Genomic DNA, 23,789 nt, shown 5'->3' with positions numbered 1-23,789 from the left:
TTGGGCATGGAAAAGTAAGCCATCCCCCCCCCCCCCCCCCCCCCCCCTTGATTAGTTCTCTGTCATCTCTCATTATGGGGCTTATTCTGGGATCTAGTGGCATGGTGGCCAGACAATGGTTTTCAGAGGCAGAGGGCAGACGTTACATAAACCGATGGATGGAATTGGAGAAATGGGAAACCTTGAAATAGTTTGCATCTTAACATTTTTTGGAGGGACAGCTATCCATTTAAGATGAAGCAAAGATAAGGATACATTTGTGATCCTATTCTAAACATGATCTTAATTGGTCCTTGATGTATGTGACAGGAAATGGCATTTCAGCATTTGTATATTTTGCCAGGCATATAGATGTTCCATCTATAATGTATAGTTCCATCATTTATATTTCTAGTTTAAAACATCAATCTAACATAAATCAATAGCATGGAGATACTCATCTGTTAATCTGTTAATCTATTTGTATTTGGGCAAAAAGAGCCCAGGACCTTATTGGAAATCGAATTAAAGCTCTAGTGTAATCCTGCTGTATAGAAAACATGCAGAACGGGTATTATACTTCCATGCCAAGTGTAAATTCCAATCTGGTTTTCAGACAATTGAAATTCCAAAGTTCTGATGGTGACTTTTGAGACACTGAATGCGTGCGTTTATAACTGAACCACAAAAATAAGACAAACACAGGTGGGATACGCCACCCTAAATATGATAGTCAATCACTGTGCACTAAACAGATAGTTCTAAAGAAGGCATCACACAGCTAATGATTTAGCTCAGCGATAGGAAATGTCTCTGTGCCTTTCTGATCTTTCTGATCAGTCTGGATTGACTTTTGATTATGGGGCCTTAATCATGGCTAATCCTGAGATAGCATGCAAGCCTTAGGCCCGTAGGCCTTTTGTGTGTGCGTGTGTTCTGTACTGGACTTTGACATTGGAGAGGAGGTCTATTTTGGCTGTCGTGGGGAAGCCCAAAATGTCACCATGCATTCTCCTGAGGATCTCTACTAATCTCTGAAAATCGCAGACTCTCAAATGAAATGAAAACTACCCGCACATGGCGGTCCTGCCGGGTCTAAATTGAGCCTCGAAATCCATACTGTTTGGCTAAGGGACTAATGATTTGGATGATTGTGTTACACTTGTTATACTGTTGCCTTGTTTGGCAAGATAATGACAAAAAAAACTATAAAAAGTAGGCCTAATTAGATTACTGGAGGATATGTTAATGCAGAACAGATAAAAGTGAACGTTAATGTTTTGTGTCATACTTCAAAACAACACCAGAAACAGTTATACATGCACTTGCTTCATCTATTTTGTACTATAGTTCCACTAGGTTGTGCTACAGTCTATACATAAACAGATCCAGACATCCAGGCAGGCATCCAAGCAGGCACAAATCCTGGGTCTTCTAACCATTTCTGGGTCTTCTACTCACTCAGATTCAGGCTGGTACATAAGATAAAAAATATGTAATGCAAATGTTGTTTTTTATTTTCCTTTTTTTTGTCAAATAATACACACATCAATCAGTCAATGTAGTACTGAAATATATGAATACTTATGTTTTTGTATCGTATCGTACCTTCCCGGCATCCCTGCTCTTGGCTCTAATCTTATTGAGCTGGGACTCTGCGACCTCAGCCCTCTCCTCTGCCTCCTCCAGGTCATGCTACATCTTTCTGCACTTAGTCAGGTGGGTGTTGGCCTGCTCTCCCTGGAACAACACCACTAGACCATAATACAAGAAGTCAGGGATTAACAATAACAACCAGGTACTTTCTCATTAGGTCATAGGTCATTGATCTAAGCTTACAGCTTCCTCAGTCTGACGTTTGTAGGCCTTCACTTTCAACTGCAGCTTGTCCACCAGGTCCTGCAGCCTTTGGAAAGTCTTCTTGTCCTCTTCGGTATGCAAGCAGAAATCAGCAGATCAATCAGTGAGGTAAAGGAAATTAGATCACTTCTGATTGAATCAGATTCCTCTGAACTCATTTCTCTACTACCTGGTAGGTGAGCTCCTTGACTCTCCTCTCATATTTTTGGGCTCCTTTCATGGCATCAGCTCCTCTTTTCTGCGCAACCTTCAGTTCTAATTCCAGCTCACGCACTTGCCAGTGAGTGGATCACATCACAAGTAGTCAACACTTGATGAATAGTTTCAGGCTTCCTCTGGGATATGCTTCCATTATAGCAGCTAAAAAACAATGATTTCACTATGCCTCCAGTCTAGCAGCTCTGGGAGACAGCACCATCTGCCGGTATGTCATTAGATTAATCTGGAGTATTTGAGTCCCAGTGATACTATGATAATCTTGTGAAAAGGGGACGGATTACCCGAGTCTCCAGTTTCTGGAGCTGCTTCTTGCCGCCCTTCATGGCCAGGCTTTCAGCCTCATCCAGGCGGTGCTGCAGGTCCTTGACTGTAACCTCCAGGTTCTTCTTCATTCTTTCTACATGACCGCTGGTGTCCTGCTCCTTCTTCAGTTCCTCAGCCATCATGGCCGCCTGTGTAGGAGAACATTTCATCACATCATATTGTTGTTGGTTTTACATGACATGTTATGGAGGTAAAATATTGTGAATCTTTGCTTGATATGACACATCAGTGATGGCTTTCTTGGCTTTCTCCTCTGCGTTCCTGGCCTCCTGGATGGCATCCTCCACTTCCCCATGCAGTTGACTGACATCTGCATCCAGATATTTATTGGTGTTGAGAAACTGGTGTTCTGTTAACGTATGGCATTATAGATAATGTTATTAGATGTTACAATAGTGGCATGGGAAATCTAAATAAACCAAGGCAAGGCTACATATTTGTGAGTATACGTGGGAATGCAGCAGCCCCACTCTCTCACAGGCATCAGTCAGCTTCTGCTCAGACATCTTGCGTCTCCTCTCCGTCTGCTCCAGGGCAGCCCTCAGCGCCTCCACTTCGGGCCTGCATCAGGGAGCTCCAGCGCTCCACTATGACTGCCTGCTCCCTCAGCTCCTCCTGGCTACGCAGAGCCTCATCCAGGTGCAGCTGGGCATCCTGAGGAGAGAAATAAAGTCAACTTTATAATAAAGTTAATTAGTAAGACATAGATTCAAATTATGTAGAAATGCTTTGAATGCATTACCTTGAGATCTGTCTGGACGTTTCTCAGCTGTTTCAGGGCCTCACCAGCCTGCCTGTTGGCGTGGCTCAGCTGAACCTCCATCTCGTTGAGATCGATCTCGATCTTCTTTTTGATCCTCAGGGCATCGTTTCTGCTGAGGGTCTCAGAGTCTAGGACCGACTGGATGGTGTCAACGACATGCTGGTTGTTTAGTTTGATTTGCTCCATCTCCTCCTCTTTCTCTGCCAGCCTCGGGTCCACCTCACCTTTGACCTGGGTTAGCTCCAGCTGGATACGAAGGATCTTGGATTCTTCGTGGTCCAAGGGGGGGGGGGGGGGATGACAATGACGAAACAATATCTGTTATTCATGCTGAAATTATTCCATTGATTATTGACATTTTGATATATCAGGACATTTCTCCATTGGCATCAAACCTCAGTCTCCTCCAGAGCAGATTGAATCTCAGATTTCTCTGTCTCTGTTTGCTTCTTGTTCTTCTCCAGTTCATGGATGGCTTTGCAATTCTCACCAACTTGTTCTATCAGATCAGATATTTCCTCTGGAATAACATTAATATCATAGTTAGTTACAGATCTGAAGTTTAAACCTGCAGAGACACAGACTGTTGTCTAGTTAGCATACGTTGCAGGTTCCTGTTCTCTCTCTTCATGGCTTCCAGGTTCTCCAGACATTCCTTATTTTGAAGAGCTCAGTGCTGAGGGAACAAGACTCTTTCTGGGAACCTTTCAGCTCGGCTTGACTCTCCTCATACTTCTGCTTCCATTCGGCCACAATCTAAGGAGGGTTTGAAAGATATTGGTTAAAGGTGGTTGACTTGATTTGAGCTTTTTGGCAAAACATTGGTAGTCCAATTTAGTGTAGTCTACTACCTAAGGGTCAGAATTGGTGGGTGACTGATAAACTTTTGTTTTATGGAGTTCGCTACATGTAAATTCAATACAAGTGTATTACCTTGTCATAGTGCTCTCTCCACATCAGCCATGAGGTCCACCACCTCTCCCTGCAGCCTCTGCTTAGTCTTCTCCAGAGAGGCACACTTGGCATTCACAGCCTCAATGGCCACCTCAGCATCCTGGGGTCGCTGGGCAAGCTTCTTCCTGAGGATACGAATTTCCTTCTTTAGTGTTGAAACACAATTTTTCTTGGCCTCATGAAGGTGAGCAGTACATTTCTAAAGTACAATATTTAAAAGGCCTGTATCTTCTGACTCACTTGGTCTCCTCCAGGTTATCAGTACGCTGAATGGCATCAGTCTCATATTTGGCTCTCCACTGAGCCACCTTTACATTGGCTTTGGACATTCCCCTCTGCAGCTCTGCCTTGGCCTCCTGCTCCTCTTCAAACTGCTCCCTCAGCATCTCACAGTCATGGTGAGATGATTGGACAGCGTGGGCTAAGACACTCTTAGCCTTTAGAGAAACAAATTAAAGCAGATCAAGCTTCCACCTTTACACCAAAAGATGGGAGTTGGTTATGATTTGGATGTTATAATGTTTAAGCATGTGTAGAGCTGTGTACTTTTTGACTTTTTTGACTCTTTAGAGGTCTAGATATGAATTCATTCTTCAAAGTAGAATTTTAAAACAAACCTTGGTTTCTTCTTCAAGCTGCCTATTCAGCTCTTCAATTTGTTGAGTGAATGACAACTTGGTCCTTGACATCTGAGAAAGTATCTTTCTCGTCAAGTCGGCGGGAAAACTTGCCTTTCAAATAAAGTATTACAAGAACATTTGTTAGAACAGGCCCTCTTTAATTGTGGTCCAAGTGGTGGATTACTGCCAACTCAGCATGATGTATTTCCTACCATTCTCAGTTTGAAGTCTTGCTCTTTGAGTATTGAGATCAGTGAGCTGGCGAGTGTTCTCATCATGTTTGGCCTTGTATTCGCTCAGCTGGTCCTCCAGAGCATGACACATCTTCTCGTAATTTGCCTTAGAAAAATAATAAGCAATGTTATCAGTTTTCATGATTTACAAAAGTATGAATGCATCTTTCTGTAATGGAATGAGATTGTTCTCTACCTTGGATTTGGACACTGATTCCATGTTGCTAACCAGATCATCAATCTCCATTTTGAGTTCACTCTTTTCTTTCTCCAGCTTCTGCTTGACACGCTGCAGATTGTCAATGTGCACTCCCAGCTCTGCCACAGTGTCTGTGTGTTTCTTACGCAGGGCAGCAGAAGTAGCCTCATGGTGCAGAGTTGACTCCTCCAGGTCTCGTCTCAGTTTCTGAAACTCGGCCTCTCGCTTCTTCTTCATCTCAATCCGAACAATGGTGGCTCCACCAGCTTCTTCAAGCCTCTCGCTGATCTCTTCAAGTTCCCTGGAGAGATCAGACCACTGCTTCTCCACCTTAGCCCTGGCAGCACGTTCAGCCCCAATCTCCTCTTCCAGCTCCTCAATACAGGCCTGAAATAAAGTATTGAAGGAAACATTTTAAACACATAAAGGTCTTAATCTTGAAAGCAATATTTTCTCGTTGAGTACCTGGAGCTCCTTGATCTTTTTCTGAGATTGAGCTGACAAACTTTGCTCGTCCTCAATTTTGGTGAGAAGCTGACTGAACTCAAAGTCTTTCCTGCGAAGTCAAACCATATGATTAGAGTTTCTATAAAAATCACATTTTCTAGAATATGAATGGATGAATAACTGAAGTGTTTATTGTACTTTTTCAGTCGATCCTCCAGCTGCTGTTTGTCGTTCTCCAGATCCATTACAGATTCTTGAGTCAGTTTCAGATCCCCTTCAAGCTTTCTCTTGGTCCTCTCAATATCCATCCGTATCTTTTTTTCTTGCTCCAGAGAACTCTCAAGCTGTAAAACGAAGTAGGAAGTATGTTTAATAGTGAAACCTATCCAGAATAAAAGCTAATAAAGCTCAATGTTTAGACTTACATCATCCACTTTTGCTCCAGCTTAACTTTGGCTTTGGTCAGAATGTTGACTTTGTCTTCCCCTGCCTGGAGGTCATCCAAGGTTTGCTGGTGGGTCTCTTGGAGGGCTTTCTTGTCCTTTGATAATTTTCCAATCGTCTCATTTAAACCTGACATTTATTCTGTCAATTTTTCACCTGAAGGTTTTTCGAAAACAGACAGGTCAGTGAATAAAGGATCATACCTTTTTTAGAAAACAGACACATTCATGAAAGACATTCACCCTGTTTTCAGTGGCATGTTTCTCCTTCTCCACTTTGGCCAGGGTGTCCTTCTTCAGCTCAGAGCACTCATCCTCTGTCTTCCTCTTCTTGGAAGTCAGTTCAGCATTGATTTTCTCCTCGTCCTCCAGCCTCTCACCCAGCTCTTTGGCTTTGGTCTCCAGTTGGATCTTGCTCTTGATGAGGCCCTCACATCTCTCCTCTGCATCCACCAGACCTTCACTCTCCTGGAAAGAAAATGTCTCATCAAACAAAATATAATATTCTGTTGATATTTTCTATTGCATCCTAATAACCTTGCTTTTTGATGTGATACATTTACTCTGGATCTCTAGAGCAAGTCATTCAATGTTGTAAGAACATTGTTTCCTATCCTTTGGCACTCAAGAACTATACTTACAGCCTGCACTTTCAGTCGCAGGTCATTCCTCTCCTGGAGCAGGGTCACCAATTTGGCCTCCAGCTCCTTCTTCTTGGTCTCTGCTTTGACCAGGTCGTCCTTGCACTTGCCAAACGTATGTTGGACTGAACAACAGAAATGTATTCTCTGCAAGGACATAACTCAGATTTAGGATCCTTACATTTTAATGTACTCCATACAATCTCAGGGACAGATTATGACTTAAGGTGTTTATGTTCTTACAACTTTCTCATTGACATCAATGTGTGCAATGCATCTCCTGTTTGGTTTCCAATCTATCATCATGGCCTTTACCTCCTCTTCATCATGATCCAGTACTCTGTCCTCATTAGGAAGCCGCGACACAGGGCCTGGGTGATGGTGATGAGGGTGGCCAGTTTCTCGTCCCTCATCTCCTCCAGCAAACCCAGCAGGCCTGCTTTGAAGAACAACTGCAGGAAACAGACATGGAGACCAATTTTAAATTACCACATCTGATCCTTTCATACCAAAAATGAATCTGTACAGTATTGGTACTACCATTTGCATTGTAGTCATTTAGCAAATGCTCTTATCCAGAGCGATTTACAGGAGCAATTAGGGTTAAGTGCATTTCTCAAGGCCACATCGGCTGATTTTTCACCAAGTCATGGGGATTCGAAACCAGCGATGTTTCAGTTACTGACCCAACACTCTTAACCGCTAGGCCACCTGCTGCCCCTACCAGAGATGTTCACTATCACTTGCCTTGGTGTGTCCAAACTTATTGTGGTCCACATCAATTGTCCCCAAGAGTTTCTCTGCAGCTTTCTTGTTGTCAATGAACTGGCCATCAGGGATAACACTTGCATTCAGTACTTTGTACCTAGAGGGAAATGGTTTGCAAAAAAATTGAAATAACGAGCAAAAGCCAAATAACCTGAAGTAGACACCAATGATATGGTGAACATGTTTACCAGGCGTCTTAGTCTCATTTGGAATCAGACACCTGACAAAATGGGGGTGAGTGCTTTTCAGGTTTGTCATCAGCTTTCCCAAGTTTTCCTGTTAAGGGCAACAACTAAATGTGTATTACAATAATATTCAATCAAACATGTAAGAAGGAATAATGAGAATATAAAATGTGTTGTTCATTCTCTACTGACCCTGAAGACGGCTGACACTGTCTGAAAGAAGAGCCCTTCTTCTTCGTTCCCTTCTTTGCTGCATCAGCACCACCACTGTTTTCTACAGGACAAAACATTTGCAAAGAGATGAAACCACTTCTAACTGTAATTCCACAACCAGCACAAAATCACAGACAGTAATGTGTGTATGTACTTCTATGTCCTTACCCTCAGAGGCAGAGTAACTGCAGTAGAGGAAAGAGAGCAGCTTCAAGGCTGCCTTCTGGTAGAGCTGAATGACTGTCTCATTCAGTGGGTCTTTGTTCTTCAACAACCAGCCAGTAATGTTGTAGTCCACAGTGCCGGCGTAATGCACCAGGGAGAAGTGAGCCTCTACCTTGCCCTTGACCGGCTTGGGCTTCTGGAAGTTGTTAGCCTTTCCAAGGTGCTGGTCATAGAGCTTGTTCTTGAAGGTGGTGTCTGAAGCCTTGGGGAACATGCACTCTTCTTCAAGGATGGAGAAAATGGCCATTGGCTGGGGATTAACAAATAAATGACAGTACAGCATTTAGATCTTGAATGAAAGTGTAAAAAAACTCTCAATTCTATCTAATTGCTATCATGAAGGAAGCTAGTATTTCTCACCTTCTCAATGAGCTCAATGCATGCAGCCAAGTCCATTCCAAAGTCTATGAACTCCCACTCAATTCCCTCTTTCTTGTACTCCTCTGGTTCCAGCACAAACATGTGGTGGTTGAAAAACTGTTGCTGTTTCTCATTGGTAAAGTTGATACACAGCTGTTCCAGACTGTTGTACTGTTGAGAAAGTCAACAAATACCATTTCAATTGCTATCTATTGGGTCAATGTTATGACACTGTGGAATTATAGAGACTAATTTTGAGACATTTCACTTACATCAAAGATTTCAAACCCAGCAATGTCCAGGACACCAATGAAGAAGTGCCGTGGCTGCTTGGTGTCCAACATCTCGTTTATACAGATAACCATCCAAAGAAACATTTTCTCATAGACAGATTTAGCCAAGGCTCCAATAGAGATGTACAACTGTAGGTCATAAGCATATTACATGAGTCGACAGCAACAAGTCAAACTTGAGACCTCGAAAACAACACAAGATAGCCAATACCTGCTGAACAGTCTGTCCATTGGTGACATACTCATTTCCAACCTTCACTCTGGGGTAGCAGAGCACTTTTAGCAGATCTGCTGAGTTCAAGCCCATGAGGTAAGCTGCTTTGTCAGCCACTGAAATAGAAATGGACACCAGAATTTTTACGTGTTTTCATTTTCAGTAAGCATCAGCTCTAATAAGTCTCCCACCCCCCCACCCACATTTCTATATATTCCATAAAAAACTGACATTTCCAGCTACAATAGTCATTTACAACATTAACAAAGTCTACAATGTATTTTTGATCAATATGATGTTATTTTAATGGACAAAAAATGTGCTTTTCTTTCAAAAACAAGGACATTTCTAAGTGACCCCAAACTTTTGAACGATAGTGTATATATACACTGCTCAAAAAAATAAAGGGAACACTTAAACAACACAATGTAACTCCAAGTCAATCACACTTCTGTGAAATCAAACTGACCACTTAGGAAGCAACACTGATTGACAATAAATTTCACATGCTGTTGTGCAAATGGAATAGACAATAGGTGGAAATTATAGGCAATTAGCAAGACACCCCCAATAAAGGAGTGGTTCTGCAGGTGGGGACCACAAACCACTTCTCAGTTCCTATGCTTCCTGGCTGATGTTTTGGTCACTTTTGAATGCTGGCGGTGCTTTCACTCTAGTGGTAGCATGAGATGGAGTCTACAACCCACACAAGAGGCTCAGGTAGTGCAGCTTATCCAGGATGGCACATCAATGCGAGCTGTGGCAAGAAGGTTTGCTGTGTCTGTCAGCGTAGTGTCCAGAGCATGGAGGCGTTACCAGGAGACAGGCCAGTACATCAGGAGACGTGGAGGAGGGGCCGTAGGAGGGCAACAACCCAGCAGCAGGACCGCTACCTCCGCCTTTGTGCAAGGAGGAGCAGAAGGAGCACTGCCAGAGCCCTGCAAAATGACCTCCAGCAGGCCACAAATGTGCATGTGTCTGCTCAAATGGTCAGAAACAGACTCCATGAGGGTGGTATGAGGGCCCGACGTCCACAGGTGGGGGTTGTGCTTACAGCCCAACACCGTGCAGGACGTTTGGCATTTGCCAGAGAACACCAAGATTGGCAAATTCGCCACTGGCACCCTGTGCTCTTCACAGATGAAGCACGTTCACACTGAGCACATGTGACAGACATGACAGAGTCTGGAGACGCCGTGGAGAACGTTCTGCTGCCTGCAACATCCTCCAGCATGACCGGTTTGGCGGTGGGTCAGTCATGGTGTGGGGTGGCATTTCTTTGGGGGGCCGCACAGCCCTCCATGAGCTCGCCAGAGGTAGCCTGACTGCCGAGATGAGATCCTCAGACCCCTTGTGAGACCATATGCTGGTGCGGTTGGCCCTGGGTTCCTCCTAATGCAAGACAATGCTAGACCTCATGTGGCTGGAGTGTGTCAGCAGTTCCTGCAAGAGGAAGGCATTGATGCTATGGACTGGCCCGCCCGTTCTCCAGACCTGAATCCAATTGAGCACATCTGGGACATCATGTCTCGCTCCATCCACCAACGCCACGTTGCACCACAGACTGTCCAGGAGTTGGCGGATGCTTTAGTCCAGGTCTGGGAGGAGATCCCTCAGGAGACCATCCGCCACCTCATCAGGAGCATGCCCAGGCGTTGTAGGGAGGTCATACAGGCACGTGGAGGCCACACACACTACTGAGCCTCATTTTGACTTGTTTTAAGGACATTACATCAAATTTGGATCAGCCTGTAGTGTGGTTTTCCACTTTAATTTTGAGTGTGACTCAAAATCCAGACCTCTATGGGTTGATAAATTGGATTTCCATTGATTATTTTTGTGTGATTTTGTTGTCAGCACATTCAACTATGTAAAGAAAAAAGTATTTCATAAGATTATTTCTTTCATTCAGATCTAGGATGTGTTGTTTAAGTGTTCCCTTTATTTTTTTGAGCAGTATATCCTGTTTGGGCTAGGGGGCAGTATTGAGAATTTTGGAAAAAATATGTGCCCATTTTTAACTGCCTCCTACACCAACTCAGAAGCTAGAATATGCATATTATTGTTCAGGTTTGTATAGAAAACACTCTGAATTTTCTAAAACAGTTTGAATGGTGTCTTTAAGTATAACAAAACTCATATTGCAGGCAAAAACCTGTGAAAAATAGATTTAAAAAAAATGTGAATTTTGTGACTGTACTATTTAGTGTCATTGTTTTATAGATACCATAGTGAGAAACGATTCAGTTCGCAACTCCTACGGCTTCCACTAGATGTCAACGATCTTTATAAAGTTGTTTGAAGCATCTGTGATGAATACAGACCGAATTAGAATGCTTGGAAGTTGACACGTCATCACTTCATTTTTTGCGCCTGCGCATAAATCTGAGAAGAGTGTGTTTGTCATAATCGTTTATCTAAGACACTTGATAGGTTGTGTGAAAATATTACTGATGTTTACTGATGTTTCACGTTAAAAATGGACCAAAAGATTAATGCTAAACAACGTTTGACATGTTTGAACGAACATAAATAGATTATTTACTAGGTTTTTTTTAGCTTTTCGGCGTGACTTTACACCCCCCACCCAGCCTACTGAACGCTAACTACTTGGTGTTATTTGGACATAAATTATGAACTTTGTCAAAAGAAACCACATTTGTTCTGGACCTGGGATTCCTAGCAGCGCCTTCTGATGGAGATAATCAAAGGTAAGGGGATATTTACAATGTTATTATCGATATTAGATGATGCTAACTGTATAGCTTAGCTTAGCTTAGCTTATTGTTCTTAGCATAGTACCCCATTTATTGCAAAATGTGATTTCCCAGTAAAGTTATTTTGAGATCTGGCCATTCGGTAGCAATTACGAGATGATAATATATTATTCTTTGAATGACAATATTATAATTTACCAATGTTTTCGAATAGTAATTCCGTGATTTGTAATGCTGGATTCACTGGGAGCATTCGAGCCGAAAAAAATTCTGAATTTCACCGCGACTGTAAATGCTGTTTTTGGATATAAATATGAACTTGATGGAACTAAAAATGCATGTATTGTATAACATAATGTCCTATGAGTGTCATCTGATGCAGATTGTCAAAGGTAAGTGCATAATTCTAGCTAGTTTTCTGTCTGTTGATGCCCTTCTTTGAATTGGCTAAACATTACACACAGCTATTGTCAATGTACTCTCCTAACATAACCTAACTTTATGCATTCTCCGTAAAGCCTCTTTGAAGATCGGACAGCGTGGTTAAATTTAGGAGATGTGTATCTTTCAAATGGAGGAAAATAGATGATTATTTGAGTATTTGAAATGATTACTCTTGCAGTTTTGAATTCCCCGCCATGGTCACATGACAATGAATCCCAATACCGGGATAAGATCCTGCCCCCTGGCCTCAACAGGATATATATATATATATATATATATGTGTATAATTAAATTAAAAGTTTCCACCATATTAGAGCAATTCTATCAGATATGTGAAGGGGAGTGAACAATAGTAGGAGGGAGGGAACAACTTTCTGGAGTGACATGCATACCACGTTTTTACCCTCAGCGCCATTTGGTTCCGCCTGCTCCTCTCGCTGCTTCTGCTTGAACTTCATGTTCCCATAATGCATCACAGCGCCAGTCAGCTTGTAGATGCCAATCTTCTCCTCTGAGGTGAATCCTAGGATGTCAATAGCACTCTAGAAGCACATCAGTGGACAGTGTTTTTTTAAATGAACGAAACAGAGCATTTGCAAAGTATCCTGATCAAATCAAGAATTAGGAGACAAATTCAACACATTTTCTGCAATTTGAGTTTGATTGCATTTAGCCCAAGTTTCTCTACTTACATCAGTAGACAGCAGTTCATCACTTTGATCGATACTAGCCACAACAATCTCCCGTTGGCTGATAAACGGGAAGTCATAAGGGTTGGTGGTGATGAGAAGAGTACCTATGAGCTCAGGCTTCTTGTTGGACATGATCTGGTAGAAGATATGGTAGCTCCTCTCTGCTGACAATTGGAATGTCACCTGGGATTTTTCCAGGAGATCTGCCAAAGCAAAGAGAACATGTCTGTGCTGTGTATCATGTGTATGTCATCGTGTAACATAGATGTTTCTGAGCCAAATGTGGCATACAACTTACGGTAACACTTTATTTGGATAGTCTGTAGAGTATTTGCAGATGGACTATCAGTAACATTTCAACTAACTATCTACTAACCCGAACCCTAGCCCTAGCCCTAACCCTTGTCCTAACCCTAAACTTAACCCATACCCTAACCTTAACCATTTCCCTAACCCTTATTCTAAACCTAACCCCAACCCTAACCGTAACCTTAGTAAGCAGTTGCTTATCAACAGTCTGTTGATAGAATGACCTGGAAAATCCGGACTATCCAAATAAAGTGTGACCCAACTTACAAGTCTCAATATCAGCAGAAGCCAGTTTTCCTGTAGTTCCAAAGTGAATTCTGATGAATTTTCCCTGAACAGAGATAAAACAAGACGGTAATGACCTTGATGACTTAATAATGATGACAAATAAGTGACACCATATGACATAGACAGAAATACTCATTTACAAAGCAAGAGGAGTTGTCGTTCTTAACGGTCTTGGCATTTCCAAAAGCCTCCAGCAGAGGGTTGGCTGAGATGATCTGGTCTTCCAGGATTCCCTACAGGTAAGATACAACAGCTCAACCAGTCAGCCAATCAAGTAACATTATTTCATTCAATCATAAAGTACAGCAGATTATCTGTCTGTTTAGATAACTACTAAAGGCATGTTCTTTGTATAGCTGACTGAACAGTGTTTCTTGAGAGGAAAATAAAGATGTTGAGTTCTACTTGCATGCATTTTGCCTGGACCCTCTTTTTTCTTGTCCCCATTTTCAGACACTGCGATGGTCGCAAAATACTGGATGACACGTTTGGGGTTCACAGTCTTCCCTGCACCGGATTCTCCACTGAGAGAAACACAAAGCACATCCATAGAAAACACAATGTTTCTTCGTGTTGAAGAACTTAAGTCTGTTGATTTTCAAGTTCCATTACTTACGTGATCAAGATGGACTGTTACTCTCTATCTAAATGAAAAGGAGCATCACAATCACGAGAAGAGCATACTGTGTATGAATAGACAACAAACTAATAAATTACATTGAAGAACTTGAATCCTACCAGTCAGCATAAACTGATAGGCATTGTCGGAGATAGAGATGATGTGGGGTGGAGCTTCCTGATGTTTCTTCCCTCTGTAGGCCACTACCACCTCCTGGTTGTAAACTGGTAACCACTTATAGGGGTTCACAGTGACATAGACAAGCCCAGAGTAGGTCTGAAAACACAGCAGTGATTGTAAAATCCGTTTAAGGAGAGTAATGTGGAAAGGTTGAGCTTTGGAAACAAGCTCAACTTCAGACAAAGAACAGCCTTCACTCATGTCAAATGTGACTCACATAGATCATCCATGCTGCGTAACGCTCTTTGAGGTTATACAGCACGGTGGCCTCGTTGAGGTGGGTCATCATGGCCATGTCCTCAATCTTATCAAATTTAGGACAATTCATGGGGAAGACTTCGTCTTCCTTCACTGTTACAGTCTATGTTTAGGAAGAAGAAATAAACACATTTTTGGAAAATACTCGATCTCGACTGTTTACATATTTTTTCTACATGGCACTGTACTAGTTCAATTAGACGTAACTCATTACTCCCGCTTCAGTCTTAACGGTTGCTTTGCTGCCCTCTTTGCTTTGGAGAGTGCCTTTGACATACAGCTCCTTAGGCTCAGACACAAACACAGCCGTCTTGGCATCAAAGGGTCTGTTCTGTGCTTCTATCCTCTCTCTATCAGACTTCCGGAGGTATGGGGCAGCCGGCCCAAACACACCCATCTCAGCATCTGAACTCGTCTTTGTAAAGCCCCCTGGGGGGGACTGGGGGGACAGAGATGGAAGTTGGAAAAGAAATTCAAAGTATTTGTCAATTGAACTGAAGAGTAAGAATGACTTTTAGACCACAAGAGGCTGCTGAGGGGAGAACAGCTCATAATAATGTCTGCAATGGAGCAAATGGAATGGCATCAAACACATTAAAACCATGTGTTTGATGTATTTGATACCATTCCACTCATCAAGCTACAGCCCTTACCACGACCCCATCCTCCTGAGTTTTAGACACTTACCTCCCTCTGATGATATAATTAATGTATGAGATCCTTTCAGTAATGTGTGTTCCTATAAAAGAGAACTCAGATCACTCATCAAATCATAAAATCACAGTAAAAATGTCTAGCAATGCTTTCATTGGAATGTAATTGGAAGTTATCACAAGGCACAAGTACACTATACTTCACAGAGTTTAGAGGGCCTTACAAATAGCAGCTCCAATCGAAAAATGTAGATGTCTGCTTCTCCTCCTCCTTTTATAAGGTTCCCTTTGGCTCAAGCAGAGACTGAACAAATGCCTATACTTGGGTCAAAGCCCCTTGAGAATGTGTGGCTTGAGGGAGATGATGAGATTGGTATGTGATATTAAGGCAAATTAATGTCACTCAGCTTTTGTCACACATCTGCAGGGAGCAGCTGCAGCTCAGGGGGAGATCTCATAGGACAGACTCAGAGGAGAGTGACCTCTGAGCAACATCTTTGGCCAGCAGCCTCTGATGCAAGGGTCTCCAAAGTTTTCAACATTACCTGGTTCACTCTTCTATGCAGAGAAACAGAATGTAGTGCTTTCTTATGAATCATGCAGATCTTTGTATTACAAGAGGTGTCAGCGAGGGCTCCAAAAGCTTAATTGCTGACTTAAATAACTTAAATCCATCTGAGTGTCTTGTGATTGCTGTGATTGGACTTATGAATTAAAGCATAGCTGGTTTCTCCTTCAATACACATTCCTTCAATAGACATTCCTTTATGCTCTTCACAGAAGCCTCTGAGATTAGTGGACAAGGGCGTGGCTGAGATGTGGTCCTCCAGGTCCAGCATCTCACCATGAATCAGCTTCGAGTACAAAAGGACAACACCCAAGATGTGTACTGTGCTATGCTGTACTTTACTGTGCTGTACTATAAAGTACAGCACAGTAAAGTCCTCGTTGATAAATACTGTACTTTAGAAAGCCATAGAATATTATGTATAATTACATATTTTAGTTAAAAAGCCAAACCCTTCATGTTTCTCTTCTAACAGACAACTGCCTTAGTACAGTTGAAGTTGGAAGTTTACATACACTGAGGTTGGAGTCATTAAAACTCGTTTTTCAACCACTCCACAAATTTCTTGTTAACAAACTATAGTTTTGGCAAGTCGTTTGGGACATCTACTTTGTGCATGACACAAGTAATTTTTCCAACAATTGTTTACAGACAGATTACTTCACTTATAATTCACTGTATCACAATTCCAGTGGGTCAGAAGTTTACATACACTAAGTTGAATGTGCCTTTAAACGGCTTGGAAAATTCCAGAAAATTAGAGTCAATTGGAGGTGTACCTGTGGATGTATTTCAAGGCCTACCTTGAAACTCAGTGCCTCTTTGCTTGACATCATGGGAAAATCGAAAGAAATCAGATCAAGACCTCAGAAAAAAATTGTGGACCTCCACAAGTCTGGTTCATCCTTGGGAGCAATTTACAAATACTTGAAGGTACCATGTTCATCTGTACAAACAATAGTACGCAAGTATAAACACCATGGGACCACGCAGCCGTCATACCGCTCAGGAAGGAGACGCATTCAGTCTCCTAGAGATGAACGTACTTCAGTGCAAAAAGTGCAAATCAATCCCAGAACAACAGCAAAGGACCTTGTGAAGATGCTGGAGGAAACAGGTACAAAAGTATCTATATCCACAGTAAAATGAGTCAATATCGACATAACATGAAAGGCCACTCAGCAAGGAAGAAGCCACTGCTCCAAAACCGCCATAGAAAAGCCAGACTACGGTTTGCAACTGTACATGGGGACAAAGTTCGTACTTTTTGGAGAAATGTCCTCTGGTCTGATGAAACAAAAATAGAACTCTTTGGCCATAACGACCATCGTTACGTTTGGAGGAAAAAGGGGAAGGCTTGCAAGCCGAAGAACACCATCCCAACCGTGAAGCACAGGGGTGGCAGCATCATGTTGTGGGGGTGCTTTGCTGCAGGAGGGACTGGTGCACTTAACAAAATAGATGGCATCATGAAGAAATAAAATGATGTGGATATATTGAAGCAACATCTCAAGACATCAGTCAGGAAGTTAAAGCTTGGTCGCAAGTGGGTCTTCCAAATGGACAATGACCCCAAGCATACTTCCAAAGTTGTGGCAAAATGGCTTAAGGACAACAAAGTCAAGTTATTGGAGTGGCCATCACAAAGCCCTGACCTCAAGCCTATAGCACATTTGTGGGCAGAACTGAAAAAGTGTGTGCGAGCAAGGAGGCCTACAAACCTGACTCAGTTACACCAGCTCTGTCAGGAGGAATGGGCCAAAATTCACCCAACTTTTTGTGGGAAGCTTATGGAAGGCTACCCAAAACGTTTGACCCAAATTAAACAATTTAAAGGCAATGCTACCAAATACTAATTGAGTGTATGTAAACTTCTGACCCACTGGGAATGTGATAAAATAAATAAAAGCTGGAATATATCATTCTCTCTACTATTATTCTGACATTTCGCATTCTTAAAATAAAGTGGTGATCCTAACTGACCTAAGACAGGGAATTTTTACTAGGATTAAATGTCAGGAATTGTGAAAAACTGAGTTTAAATGTATTTGGCTAAGGTGTATGTAAACTTCCGACTTCAACTGTATATCTAATTTGTTAGAGTGCTAACAAGCAATGGAGTCAGGGCTGAAAAGCAGCCAGTAGTTCTGTCACTCATTGCAAGTTTAATAATGTCTTCAGAAGATGTTAACCTCTACGGGCCACGGTGGCAGTATTGAGAATTTTGAAAAAAATACGTGCCCATTTTTAACTGCCTCCTACACCAACTCAGAAGCTAGGATATGCATATTATTAACACATTCGGATAGAAAACACTCTGAATTTTCTAAAACAGTTTGAATGGTGTCTGTAAGTATAACAAAACTCGTATTGCAGGCAAAAACCTGAGAAAAATAGATTAAAAAAAAATGAGAATTCTGTGGCTGTACTATTTAGTGTCATTGTTTATTAGATACCATAGTGAGAAAGGATTCAGTTCGCAACTCCTACGGCTTCCACTAGATGTCAGCGATCTTTATAAAGTTGTTTGAAGCTTCCATGATTAACAGGGAGCAAATTAGAATGCATTGAAGTTGACGTCCGTGGGATGTCGTCACTTCCATTATGGCCTGCACCTGCGCAATCATGAGACACGAGACATTTTTAAAAAACGTTTTTCTAGACACAGGTGAAGTCGGGTTGAAACTTTACTGATGTTTCACGTTAAAAATGGCTCTAAAGATTGATGCTAAACAACGTTTGACATGTTTGAACAAACATAAATAGATTATTTTTGTAACTTTTTAAACTTTTTGCCGTGACTTCACACACCCCCCCGCGCTACTTTTTAGTAGCCACCAAAGCGCTAACAACATGGAACAACTTGGAGTTATTTGGACATCAATTATGAACTTTGTCAAAAGAAACCACATTTGTTGTGGACCTGGAATTCCTGGAACTGCCAATGGATGAAGATAATCAAAGGTAATGGATTATTGACAATAGTATTATTGATAATACATGGTTACAAGATGATGCTAAGCTAATTAGGCTAGCTTATTGTTCTTAGCACAGCACCTGGTTTATTGCAACTTGTGATTTCCCAGTAAAGTTATTTTGAAATCTGGCAAGACAGTATCATTTACGAAATGTTAAACTATAATTATTTGAATGACAATATTATAATTTACCAATGTTTTCGAATAGTAATTTTGAAAATTGTAACGTTGTTCACCGGAAGCATTTCAGAGAAGAAAAAAAATCAGAATTTCACCGCTACTGTAAAATGCGGTTTTTGGATATAAATATGAACTTGATGGAACAAAAAATGCATGTATTGTATAACATAATGTCCTAGGAGTGTCATCTGATGGAGATTGTCAAAGGTTGGTGCATAATTTTAGCTGGTTTCTGCTTTTGGTGACGCCTGACCTTGAATTGAAAATGGATGTTTGTACTTTTGTGGCTATGTACTGTCCTAACATAATCTAACTTTATGCTTTTGCCGTAAAGCCTCTTTGAAAATCGAACAATGTGGTTAGATTAAGGAGATGTTTATCTTTTAAATGGTGTAAAATAGTTGATTGTTTGAGAAATTGAAATTATTAGATTTTTGATGTTTTGAATTTCCAGCCTTGCTAGCAATCCCGTCTCAGGGTTCATTGCTAACCCGTGGCCTCAACAGGTTTTAAGAGAGATGGTAACTGGTAAGAGAAGTTATAAATCATGAACAAGCATGCTGTGAACCCTCAGCTTATGCTGCCCCCTATCCAGGCAAGGTTACTATGGTGTTACTTAGGAGACTTAATTGAATGAATACATTCCTGGAGGGCCAGCTGTCCTAAAGATGACAGTGAGAAGGGATCTTAGGGTTGAGGATGTGCCTCATTTCAATAAGTTATCTCCTCTACACCTGCCCTTGTTCATTCCCCTTGGTCAATCTCAGACATTCAGGTCAATGTAAGTGTTTTCAGAAATTCTGCCACTGAGAGAAAAATAATAGCATTGCTTCTGATAAGTCTGTAAGCATGTATTTATTTCCTGTAATATGACAAGTTCAAGTGAGCCCAGGCCAAGAAAGCAGTATACGTATATTTACACATGAGACACAACACAAAATAAAACATAACTATGGATGGAAGTTAAAACAGTGCAAAGTGCATAAAATAACTTAAAAGAGCAGGTTTAAAAACATGCAATCTATGGTCAACAGCCCTCCAATCTGGGATTTCATATCACCAATCAGAATAGAATGATGTAGTTTTAAATCCTTGTTCCAAGATGACGGAGCAGCACATCTAAACGCATTCTGACCAAACTCAGTTTTTGTGTTGGGAACATTATATAAAATATAGTTCTGTGGTCTCAGACGAAAGAGTCTACCTGAGGCGGATTAGGGGGTTGCTGTCTTGATCTTGAAAATATCCTTTGTTTTGTTTTCTCTGCATTTAAAGGCCCAGTGCAGTCAAAATCGTGATTTTTCTGTGTTTTATATACTGTATATTTCCACACTATAAGGTTGGAAGAATACTGTGAAATTGTGAAAACGACAATAATTCCCTTTTAGTGTACAGTAAGAGCTGTTTGAAAAGACTGCCTGAAATGCCAGCCTGTTTTGGTGGGAGTTTTGGCCTGCCTGGATACGTCACCAGGCGGTAAATTAGTTAATAGGCCAAGAAGAAAGAGAGTTCAAAACCCCTACCAATAACTTGTTTTCAGTTTTCCCTTACACACTCCCATCCTAGCAAAAGTATTGCTATTTTGGTTTATTTGTGACTATTTTAATTGAAAACAATCACAGTAAGGTGCATAATTGTAAGCCAGAAATGATTTGATATTGATATTTTTGAAAAAATGTCTGCACTGGACCTTTAAGACCAATTTGAGCTGAAAGAGGTTATGTTGGACAACATTAAACTGCTCCTGCAGTTTGAGAAATGCCTCAACTAGTGTGGGAGAAGTGCTATTTTGGTGTCATCTGCATATAGATATTTGGAGGGCATGATAAAAGAAAGACACGGATTGCAATGGATTGGCATCATACGCTGTTTAAAAAACTCATCTTTAATGCAACAGATGGTAAAATCTCTAGGCTTATGAGTTAATGTCAGGTCAAGTTCAAGTTGTCTAAAGAAAGCACAGCTATCAGGTTTGTTCAGTCCATTATCAGACTCATAGACACTTATCTGATGGTCAACAATAAACAAACGATGGTGTGAATTGACCCTTCGTTAAGTCCTGCACCTGAATTTCGGGCAACCAATCGCAATGCTCCAATGAGAGCAGCTGCGGTCAGTCCTGATCCCTCAGACAATCTCACTGAAAGCCAGTAAGAGCTATGGCAAAAATTGAAAGTTTAAAAATAACGCAACGGCTAAATAATTGAACTGTGCACCAGTAGTACTTGCTACTGTGATTACTGAAATGCAGAGCCTGTTGGAGTATTTTTCAAATCCGCAATTCAACTTTTTTTGCATTGTTTACTAGCTCAATTGGTTAGCTAGTTCTCAGTCTCATTGACCACCAAACATTGCTAATGCTATCTAGCTCGCCACTTAATGTAACTTGTTTTCTCAAAATGTATGATAGCTAGCTAAGTTAACCATGTTATGAATACAACTTCCATCTGCTGTTGACATCAGGATATGATTTGAGAGCACTCGTTAGCTCCAAAAGGAGTTATAGCTTTGACTGCTTGCTGACAGTGAATGCAGAGCCATTCAGTGGCTAGCTAACCTATAAAATTTTACCAGGTTCCTGCGAAGCAATTGTAATGACAATCCACCACAACATATCCACACGTTTCCTGATTAGTAAGGGGTAGTCTGTGTTTAATTTAATTGTGTATTAGAAAAGCAGTTTAAGATTATTGTGAGGCGATTTCGCCAGACAGTGGTGGGGAAATGGGGAAAATTCTCCTTCTCCTTCTTCTTCTTCTCCTTCTCCTTCTCCTTCTTCTTCTTCTCCTTCTCCTTCTCCTTCTCCTTCTTCTTTTTCTTTTTCTTCTTCTTCTTCTTCTTTGGTATCATGGTGTTTGCAAATTTTGTTTGTGCATGCCGCCACCTACTGTGATGTAGTGTGTATTTAATCATGTTACATTTGTGATACAAAATGCTGCTGCACCATACCAATGGGCTGGGAGGATGGCACACCACCTTTCAACACACCCTGTAATTCTTCTGAAGTCAAATCTCGTATACCCTTATACTTCTCTGCAGCTGCCATCACAACATCTGTTTCCTGTGATTTACGTTCCCTTTATGCAGTACAGTTGATAACCATTGCTATGAATGCTAAGAAGCAAACATTACTGAAGCATTAATCACTCATTGGCCTATCCCTCTGTGCTGGCACAGATCTACTACTCACTGGGATCCTTTAAGGATCCCTCACTCTTGACCAATCCTCTACTTTCTTCACTGCCTCAGCATACAACACCTTCTGCACTACTCTGACTCTGGCCACTTCAACCTGCCTCTCCCGCATCGGACACTTCCGATCCCCAGGGGTGACATGGTCACCCCTACAGTTGACACGCACACCTTTATCCACTGAAACTACACAATCCTCTGTCCCATGCCCTCCTGCACACTTCCCACATTGTGGAATCTCCCTCCTACACGCTGCTGCGACATGACCAGAAATGAGCACAAAAGCTCTAACAGGATGATATATCCTAACATGACTGTCTGGTAAAGACTGACTCAAAAGGACTGTTAGTGACTCCTCTGTTTCACCATGGTCAACGCCGGGTCTGCGTCGCACCAAACGGCAGGCATCACAAACACCAGGAATCTTCAACTTCAATTGCTCCACCTCCACACTTAACACTACCCCAGAAATCACTCCTTTCAATGGTGCCCTGTTCCTGAGAGCAAAGCAAGAAACAGATCTTGACCCAAGTTGCATGACATAGAGTGCCTGCTCTCTTTGGTCAGAAGAAACACAAACTACAGGTTACCTTAACTGATTCACCTTTCTCACCTACCCTGAAACCACAAATGGATCTGCCAAAAGGCAAGTGTGCACTTTCTCCAAAAACGTCACTCCTAAGAGACCAGATTTTTCTTTACCATGTCCAACAATGCCAGGCTCTGGTTACAAGCTCTTCACCACACCTTCCACCTCACTTAACTCACCCTCATTCACTTCCATATCCCCTCAACAACTCGGTCTGGCGCACAGCTCACTTTGTTTGCACTTGTAATCAACTTCTTCGACACCCCATCTCCATTTTTATCGCAATCTTCCTCAGATTGAAATCCAACCTCTATTTTCCTCAGTCTTTTTTTCTCCTCTTCCTCTTTTTCCGCCTCCATTCCTCCTAATAAATCCAGGTTTCTGTGCCCCTGTCCCAATATTCAATTTTTCCCCCATGATTCCCTGAATGGGGAATTGGGATTCCTTGAAAATGTTGTTTGAGGTTGCAACAGTAACCACGGGGGGCAGAATTTAGCGAAAGGTCAGTTGTTTTTTAGGATCTTAATAAAACAGGAAACAGCCTAAATAGTGTGCGAGTTCAAACACACCTCTAGGTCTATGTGATTAATATAAACATGTAAAGACTAAATGAATCAGATTTTGTTAATTGTGTGAGTGTTCAATAGCCAGTGAGGTGTAGTATTACTACCCTCTAGTGTCAATACTGTGAATATACGGGGGGAGGTCACTTTCAAAAAAAATTGATGAATCAGTAGAGCCACATTACTATACCTGCTAGATTTGTCTATGGCCCTGTTCAATATTTCACGAGAACATTTGGTGGTACTGCAGTACTTGTCTGTTGTTTAAGTAACCTGCCATGCAATCCCAATACTTTATCTGATACTGCGCAGTCGCAGCGCAGTTGGGATGTTCGTGAACAAATGCACTGACAGTAGTCGGAATTACCGTTCTTCTAGCATCAGGATATTATGCTGGCAGCAGGATCGCGGATATGTCTTTCTCAAAATAAGAGTTCCCTTGCAAAGACATGCTACATTTTGGGAATATCGATTTTTTTTTGGTGCAGTACAACTGTTTTCCACAGCATTGCAACCACATTTGAAGAAATAAATAGATATTCTGATGCTTTTTACTATGTATTATTTATACTAGCGTCAGAAATACTCAGTAGGTTTGCTACTAACCAAATATGGTTAG

At 41.5% G+C, this 23,789-nt stretch overlaps 1 pseudogene; it reads right to left on the bottom strand.

Moving 5' to 3' along the window:
• Nucleotides 1-1,522: 1,522 nt before the first annotated feature.
• LOC115201275 (myosin heavy chain, fast skeletal muscle-like) lies at nucleotides 1,523-14,926 on the bottom strand (annotated as a pseudogene).
• Between the last annotated feature and the right edge of the window lie 8,863 nt (nucleotides 14,927-23,789).

This window comes from Salmo trutta, chromosome 10 (genome assembly GCF_901001165.1).
Source record: "Salmo trutta chromosome 10, fSalTru1.1, whole genome shotgun sequence".
In the NCBI taxonomy this organism is placed as follows: Eukaryota; Metazoa; Chordata; class Actinopteri; order Salmoniformes; family Salmonidae; genus Salmo; species Salmo trutta.
This window is presented reverse-complemented; position numbering and strand designations above follow the sequence as displayed.